This window comes from Gossypium hirsutum, chromosome A08 (genome assembly GCF_007990345.1).
Source record: "Gossypium hirsutum isolate 1008001.06 chromosome A08, Gossypium_hirsutum_v2.1, whole genome shotgun sequence".
NCBI lineage: Eukaryota > Viridiplantae > Streptophyta > Magnoliopsida > Malvales > Malvaceae > Gossypium > Gossypium hirsutum.
Window position 1 is genome coordinate 3,977,398 of NC_053431.1, and position 8,938 is coordinate 3,986,335.

The following is an 8,938-nucleotide window of genomic DNA, read 5'->3' on the forward strand; positions in this document are numbered from 1 at the left end:
AATTACGTAATGATATCTCTTCCTTTGTGCAGATGGACTTAGAAACTCTTTACGATGCATGAGAGAGATACAAGGACCTACTGTGAAGGTGTCCTCACCATGGATTACCTCTATGGTTGCAAGTTCAAACATTCTACAATGGTGTGAACCCCTCGACAAGACAGATGATTGATACAGCAGCCGGGGGAACCATCAATAACAAAACACCTGAAGAGGCTTACGAATTTATTGAAGAAATGTCACTGAATAACTATCAGTGGCAAGTCATAAGGACTAAGCCAACTAAAATAGTAGGCGTTTATAACGTCGATTCGGTTACTATGCTATCAAACCAGGTAAAACTTCTAAATAAAAAGATTGATGGTTTACTTGGTTCTTCGCAGGTTCATCCAGTAATGCACTGTGAAGTCAGTGGAGGTGGATCAAGCAATTCAGAATATCAATCCTATGGCCACAGCATGGAGAACGAACAATTAAATTACATGGGTAATAATCCTGAATCTCAAAATAATCCTTATAGAAATACTTATAATACAGGTTGGAGGAACCACCCAAATTTCTCCTGGGTGGTCAAGGGAATCAAAGGCCACAGAACACTCCGGGTTTTCAACAACCACCCTATCAACAGGAAAAGAAACCAAACCTTGAAGAAATACTATCTAAATTTATCTTGGTGTCAAAAACTCATTTTCAGAACACCGAGACAGCACTTAAAAATCAACAAGCGTCGATCCAAGGGCTCGAAACTCAGATAGGCCAACTGTCCAAACTAATCTTCGAACGACCACAAGGTAGCTTGCCAAGTAATACTGAACCAAACCTAATGGAACAGCTTAACGTAATTAATGTTCAAGATGAACAAGGATTCGTTGAGCCTGAGCCAGAACCGAGGCAAGAAACTGTGTAGAGTAGAGTTCAAGGTGAGGTAGGTCATAATAAAAACAAATCAGTGAATGTCAAATATAAACCTCGTGTGCCATACCCCAACGCGACAAGGAAAGGCCGTTCAGATGAACAATTTGGTAAATTCCTTAAACTCTTAAAAAAATTAAACATTAGCTTACCGTTTATTGAAGCTCTATCACAGATGCCAAACGCAATGAAATTTTTAAAGGAGCTTTTAGCAAATAAGCGGAAGTTGGACGAGGCGTCGCATATGGAGCTAAAAGCAGTTTGCTCAGCTATTCTGCAGAATAAGCTACCCAACAAATTAAAAGATCTATGGAGTTTTACAATTCCTTGCTTAATTGGTAGTTTAGATGTTAATAATGCATTAACTGATTTAGGGGCTAGTATTAACGTCATGCCCTACAAAATGTTCAAACAATTAGGTCTTGGGAAACCCAAACAGACTAGGATGAGCATTCTATTAGCAGATAAAACTATAAGATTTCCTACAGGTATTATTGAAGATATGCTAGTTAAAATCGATAAATTTATATTTCCCGTTGACTTCATTATTCTAGACATAGAGGAGGATAGCAACACTCCTTTGATTTTAGGAAGGCCTTTTTTAGCAACTGCTAAAATTATTATTGATGTTAGCACAGGTGACCTCACATTTCGTGTCGGAGATGAAACAATCACCCTTCAAGCTCTCAATTCTGGCAACACATCGGAAATTGAAGGTGATCGTCTAAACCATTCTACTAAAACTGACAATATGGTGCAACCTACTTTGCAGGAAATGAGTTTGAAGGAAGTACATGAGCCATTCTCAAGAAATAGTAGAGGACCTATTCATGAAGAACGAAGACTATAAATCGAAAAGCTAGATGAATGGCGGACGCATAAACCGAAAACCCACGATAAACCCAAACTACGCCAGAACGAGCTCAATACCTTTCTGAATCAACTTAAGGTTGGAGATAAAGTTTTATTAGATACCGCAGATCCTCACATTGTCGCTACCAAACCAAATGAAGAAGTCCCTCCTACGGTACTTAGCATTTTCCCATTCGGTATAATCGAGGTAAATTATCCCAAGTTCGGCACTTTTAAGGTAAACAACACCCGCCTAAAACCTTATTTTGATGAGAATGATAGTAGGAATGAGGAGTATAAACTCCTCGAACCACCATGACTATTCAATTGATAGGTAAGTCGAGCTTGGACTATAAATAAGCACTTCTCGGGAGGTAACCCGAGCACTAACTGTATTAACTTCTTTCAATTTTAGTGTTTAACACCTAACTTACTAACGAAGCTCTTGAATACAGGTTTCACATACAGACACGGCCTAGCACACGGGCATGCCTTAGGCCGTGTGGAAACAGGGCAAAGATTTTCCCCAGCACGAGCTATGATAAATAGCCACGGTCATGCAACATGGCCGTGGGCGAACCTGCCAAAACAACATGCACGCCCGTGCCTTAAAACCGTGGCCAAACCTATCAAATTAACACGGGCATGCGACACGCCCGTGCCAAGCTACCGTGGTCAAACCTGTTAGATTAACACGGGTGTAGGACTACATACACGGGCGTGGGAGAAGCGAACGAAGATAGACACGGCCGTGAAACACAGTCGTGTGCACCCACACGCCCAAGTAACACGGGCATAGGCCAATTGTCAGACGTGCCCCAAATGTAAAATTCGGAAATCACACAGGCAAAAATTAGGGAACACGGGCGTGTTCTCTGGCCGTGTGTCACAAAATCTATAAAAACCCTACACTATTCATTGTCTTCTTCACTCAAAATCCTTAACCCTAGCCGCTGCAAGTCCACACAGCATCCCTGCCATGCCCGTGTGCCGCCTCCAACTTCATTTTTGGCGCCCAATCTCTCTCCCTTAGCGTTTGTTTACTCTTTTCACTTCTATTTTACTTATTACTAATGCTTATTATCAAAATAATCTTCATTTTCCTCATACTATTTTCATTTTGCTCATTATTCTATCATTTAATTTGCATTCTTAGGTTATATCCTAAATTTCATGTTGAATCGAGTTATTAGGAAAGCCTCATTCTATTGTCAAACCCATGCCATTACTATGCTCATTCTCATGCTATTATAATGCTAATGTCATGAAATTATGCTATCAAATTGATTATTTTGGTTAAGTTTGGTTAGTATTAGTAGTTTTGGCTGAAATTGTTAGTTCAAATTCATGGCTTTTTCCTTTTCAAATTTGTTTACCTACTAGTATTCTTTTTTATATTGTAGGTATACAATGTCATCTTCATGTGGTAAAAAGGATGCCGTCCCTACTTCAAAGAAAAAGAAGGGAGCGTCATCTTCCTTGGGTCCTACCGCGGAAATTCGTCACCCTTTCCTGCAATTCCCTATTGGGCCCCAAGAAGAACTTTTCCAAACACTCTGGGCCCAACCTTTAATTGTGGGCCGCTGCATCGATTGGGCTGTAGTAGAACAAGTTCAATTGGCTGATGCGATTCGGGCCCTCCTAACCACCGACCCTTGGGAGCTTTCTTTGGGATCATCAAGCTAACATATCTCGAGCTCACGATGGAACAATGCTCAATGTTTCATCTTCAGACCGTAATGAAAAACTACGATGATCCCGGCACGGTCCAATTTCGCCTAGGTGGATTAGTCCACCAGCTAAACATCCCAGAATTCGGTACTACACTGGGTTTATATACGGAAAAGTTCAAGGAGGAGAATGACTTACATGCTCTCAACCACCACATCCATCATTCTCCTTCACAGTGCTGGGATGCACTAGTACCAGGTTCGGCCACTTACAACCCTAGCCGCTCCAAGGCATCGGCTCTTCCTCCATATCTGAGGTACCTACAAGCCATTTTGGCTCACACATTAACGGGGAGGCGAGAGAGCACTAGCGTCATCAACACTCACGACGCCTACTTTCTATGGTGTATGTCGCACGGGCACGTCATAAACCTTTCTTATTTTATTGCCCTCTCCATTCAGCACCAGACGGAGCGGTATAGGAAGGGGATCATCTCCATTAGCCCCTATGTTACTCGGTTGGCTCGACACTTCGGGCTCCTCAACACCGCGGCCCAAAAATCATCCTTGACCGTCATTGGCCACAAGGCATCTCGAGCATGCTAAGCATGAGGATGATCAAAAAATGCCTAAGAACCTACCCTCCTCAACATCGTCTCGCCCAATCTACCGAGGAGGAGGCCCTTGAGGACATTATTAATGATGTCCTCCACAGCACGAGGACCCACCATCTCAGCCACCACCACCCTCTTGTCCAGTTCATGCGGCAGCTTCATATGCTGACATATCTGAGCACCTCACTCAATTTGAGCAGCAGTGTTTTCAACGATTGGATAACATTGATGCTACTCTACAGCAGATTTGTCAGCACTTCCACATCTTATCGCCACCACCACTTCGCGAACTATCTGGCGATGATGATGTTTAATTTTATTTTATTTTTATTTTTATTTTTATTTTCATTTCTATTTTTATTTTATGTTTTTATTAGTTTCACATTTAACTTTTAAATGTTATTTCCTTTTTGTTACTATTTTAGGTTTTATAAAAAAATCTCGGTTAATTCTTTTTGAGTAATTATTCTTCCTAAAAAGTTCCTGATTTTATCACAGCTATAAAGAGCTACAAAGCTCACCATTACGTAGGAACTTGAAACTCCACTAGGAAAGGTTCTCCACGACTGCGATGTCCTGCTCGACCACGACCATAGCTACCACCAGATATAATATTCTTTTGGTGCAGGACTTATGGACTAATGAACCTCTACCACCGCCGGAGTATCCTCCTCCATCCTCACGTAGATTATTCTCCAAAAACTCCAGTTCAAGGAAATTCATTCATCACTCAGGAAGTTTCACTTCTCTCCCTATCTTATTTTCTTTTCTATATATATATATTTGTACATTAAGGGCAATGTACATCTTAAGTGTGGAGGGATATTCATTTCACTATCAGAAAAAAAAATCCCTGAATGATTGCCTTATTCTCTTGAAAAGCTCTCATATCATGTTTAGGATAAATTTTCACTGATTTATGACTTTTATTGATATATCTTGAATTAAAACATAGGCATTTATGCATTAAGGGTTTTAAACTTTAAGACATTAGGGAATCAAACATGATAAGTAGATTTTTGAAAAATTAAAAACTTTTAGGTTGTTTCCCCAAGTTTAGGTATTATCTTGAGTTAGAATTCACAAGTTTAAACATCAAAAAGCCATAATTTTTGTGAGATCTTGAGCCTTCAAGAGCATCTATTAATTCTTTCATGCTCACTTTCATTATGAGCGCGTCAGTATTGAACTGTTATTCTAGAACTTGCTTGATTATGCATGTCAAGACCACACTATTTGATTTGATATGTCAAGATGATAGAGGCACTTAGGATTAACCCACTCATGCCATGAAAAGCCTACCTTCACGATTAACCCTTAGTAAACCCCATTGAGCTAACAAGCCATTTCTTGTATTACTCTTAACATTAACCCCTAACCCATTATTGTTGAAATCCCCTCAATTAAATTGACCCCAATATTTGTTGAGATTTAACTTGTTCTTAAAAAAATGTATACACATTAGTAGTAATCTTTTTAAGCTTAAGTATTTAAATTCCATATTCTGAGAAGAAGCTCTGTTGTACGCAAGTGATGTTTAAATCTTTTTCTAGTTAAGTGATTTTTCAATTTGATCTCGATTCTAACCTTTTCTTTCAGCTTGTGACCACACTCCCTAACCAAAGCCACGTTACAACCCTTTAAAGACATTTTGATTGATGTTCATTTCAATATATAGTGGTGGAGATTTGATTTTCATGCAAGCCTATGGTAATGACTATTTATTATTGACTATTGAGTGCTTCATTTATTGTCCTTAAACACCTCGAGTGATTTGAGTGAATCTTTAGTAAGGATGTGAAACTCTGTGACATTTTGAATCAAAGGTAATTACTTAAACAAGGGGAGACACCTATGTTTTATTGTCCTTAAACACCTCGAGTGATTTGAGTGAATCTTTAGTAAGGATGTGAAACTCTGTGACATTTTGAATCAAAGGTAATTACTTAAACAAGGGGAGACACCTATGTTTTCTTGATAAAATACTCAACTAGGAATGTTTGAAACTTTCATGTTCTTTCAGTTGAATTTTCAATGTATGATTACCTATAGATTATTTTGAGATATTATCGATAGAAATTATAAGTTGAGAAGAATTTATTTTGATTATGAGTTGAGGATTTTGCTTAAGGACAAGCAAATGCTTAAGTGTTGAGGTATTTGATAAACCGTAATTTATACATATTTTTACCCCATGTTTAACACATTTTATGGATGATTTTTCCTTAGAATTGGTGAATTTGATGCTCCTAATGCCTTAATTTCATGTTTTATACTTAGGTGAGCATAGGAAAGCGAAAGGAACGAGAAACGGGCCAAAAACGGAGAAAATGGGCCAACGTACGAAATCAACACGTCCTGGACTTCCTCACACGGGCAAACCACACGGCCGTGTCAATTTGGCAAAATTGAAGCACGACTCACACGAGTAGAACACACGCCCGTGTCATTCTAACAGGCTCGAGCACCACCTGAAGTAATCGCACACTGGCGTGTCACACGGGCGTGTCCCAACCGAACCCAAGTTGAGTCCAATTCGGAAAAGGCTAATATTGAGGGTTCTTAGGCATTCAAAAGGCTATAAATACTCCCTAGATGAGGAGAAAATGAGAAGCACAAAGAGGAAGGAAGGAATTACTCGAAGAAACTGATTGATGCATCTCAGAAGCCAGATTCATCATCAAGATTGAAGATCTCCCCTCAATTTCCTTTCAGGAGTTTTGGATTTTCTTTATGTTTTGTATTCATTATTCTTCTGAGATGTTTTCCTTTTTAGTTATGAACTAAAACCCCTAAATACCTAAGGGGAATGAAACCTAAGACGAATCTTGTTATTATTTTCTGAATTTTATGATAAATATTTGACTTGTTCTTAATTATGTGTTCTTAATTCTTGTTTTGATATTCCAGGATATTGATTCAAGTTAAGTTCTTATTCAGAGGAGGAATAGACCCTGTCTAAGAGTACAATTGTCATAATTAAGCGGAGTTGATTGCGCGCCTAGAGATAGGGTGACAAGATTTTGCCAGATTAGGGTGAAACCTAATAAGGGGATCCATAGATCGAGTTAATGCAACCCTAGGAAGTTAATTAGAAAGAGATTTTAAATATTCAACCTAGGGTTAGACGTTGTTAGTCTCGAGAGAGATAATAATATAACTTAGGGATTGTTACGGATCAAGTTAAATGAATAAATCGTCTGATTCGGAGTCAGAATAACAAGTGAAGTCTAGGTCGATTTTTCCTTAGGTATTGTTTTAATTCAATCGTTTTTCCAAAAGTAATTCCCCAATTCTATTTCCTGTGAATCCTTAGTTTAGTTAATTAGTTAGTTAAAACAAACCCCATTAATCTTAGGCTAGATAATAAAAAGATAGCCATTACTAGTACTTTTTGTTCCTTTGGGTTCGACAATCCGGTCTTGCTAAAACTATACTACTGTTCGATAGGTACACTTGCCTACATCGTGATAACAGTTATTTTCAAGAACGATTCATTATAAATTTATAAAACTTATCACACGAAAATCACGATCATCAAGTACAACGAAATCAATAGGGAATACAAATTTATCTACTTTTACAAGTACATCCTCTATAATTCCCCTAGAATATTTAATAGATCTATCAGCCAATTAAATACTCATCCTAGTAGGTTTAGGTTCCCCAAGACCAAGTTGTTTAAACATTTTATATGGCATCAAATTAATGCTGGCGCCAAAATCAGCTAGTGCTTTATCAACATTCAAGCTACCAATTAAGCAGGGAATAGTAAAACTTCCTAGATCTTTCAGTTTGGTTGGCAGTTTGTTTTGGAGTATGGCTGAGAACTCCTCATTAAGTTCCACTGTAGATAAGTCTTCAAACTTCCTTTTGTTTGTTAGAAGCTCCTTTAAGAATTTTGTATATGTAGGCATCTGCGATATAGCTTCAACAAAAGGTAAGTTAATATGCAATTGTTTAAAAAGTTCAAGAAATTTACCGAATTGTGCATCCATACGGTCTTTCTTCAACTTTGCTGGGTATGGGATTGGTGGTTTATATTCTCTTGGCATTAAGTTGTCATTGTTTTCGAATTCGACCTCCTTTCTATCAGCTTCTTGTGGTGGCTTCTTTTCAGATTCATCTAACACTTTCCCACTCCTTAGTCTAATTGCTTTCACGTGCTCTTTTGGGTTGGATTCAGTGTTACTAGGTAGACTTCCTGGTGGTCTTTCAGATATCAATTTAGCAAGCTGACCTATCTGAGTTTTGAGCCCCTGGATTGATGCTTGTTGATTTTTGAGTGCCGTCTCGGTATTCTAAAAATGAGTTTCTGATACCGAGATGAATTTGGTTAGCATCTCCTCAAGGTTCGGCTTTTTCTCCTGCTGGTATGATGGTTGCTGAAAGCCTGGAGGGGGTGGTGGTCTCTGATTTCCTTGGCCTCCCCATGAAAAATTTGGGTGGTTCCTCCAACCTACATTGTAAATATTCCTATAAAGAATGTTTTGAGATTGAGGATTGTTACCCATGTAATTTAACTGCTCGTTCTCCATGTTGTGGCCATAATGTGGGTATTTTGAACTGCTCGATCCACCTCCATTTGCTTCACATTGCATTACTGGGTGTACCTATGAGGAATCAAGTAAACCATCAATTTTTCTATTTAATAATTCTACCTGATTGGAGAGCATGGTGACCGAATCGATGTTAAAAACACTGGCTACTTTCGTTGGCTTTATCCTCATGACTTGCCACTGATAGTTATTCAGTGACATCTCTTCTATAAATTCATAAGCATCTTTAGGTGTCTAATTATTGATAGTTCCACCAGCGGCTGTGTCGATTATCTGTCGAGTCGAAGGGTTCAGGCCATTGTGAAATGTTTGGACCTGTAGCCATAGTGGT

General features: G+C 38.7%; 1 non-coding gene across 1 annotated transcript; it reads right to left on the reverse strand.

Moving 5' to 3' along the window:
- Nucleotides 1-106, reverse strand: LOC121205274 (small nucleolar RNA R71). The gene has a single exon (XR_005900358.1). It is a non-coding gene; the product is annotated as a small nucleolar RNA R71 (small nucleolar RNA).
- Between the last annotated feature and the right edge of the window lie 8,832 nt (nucleotides 107-8,938).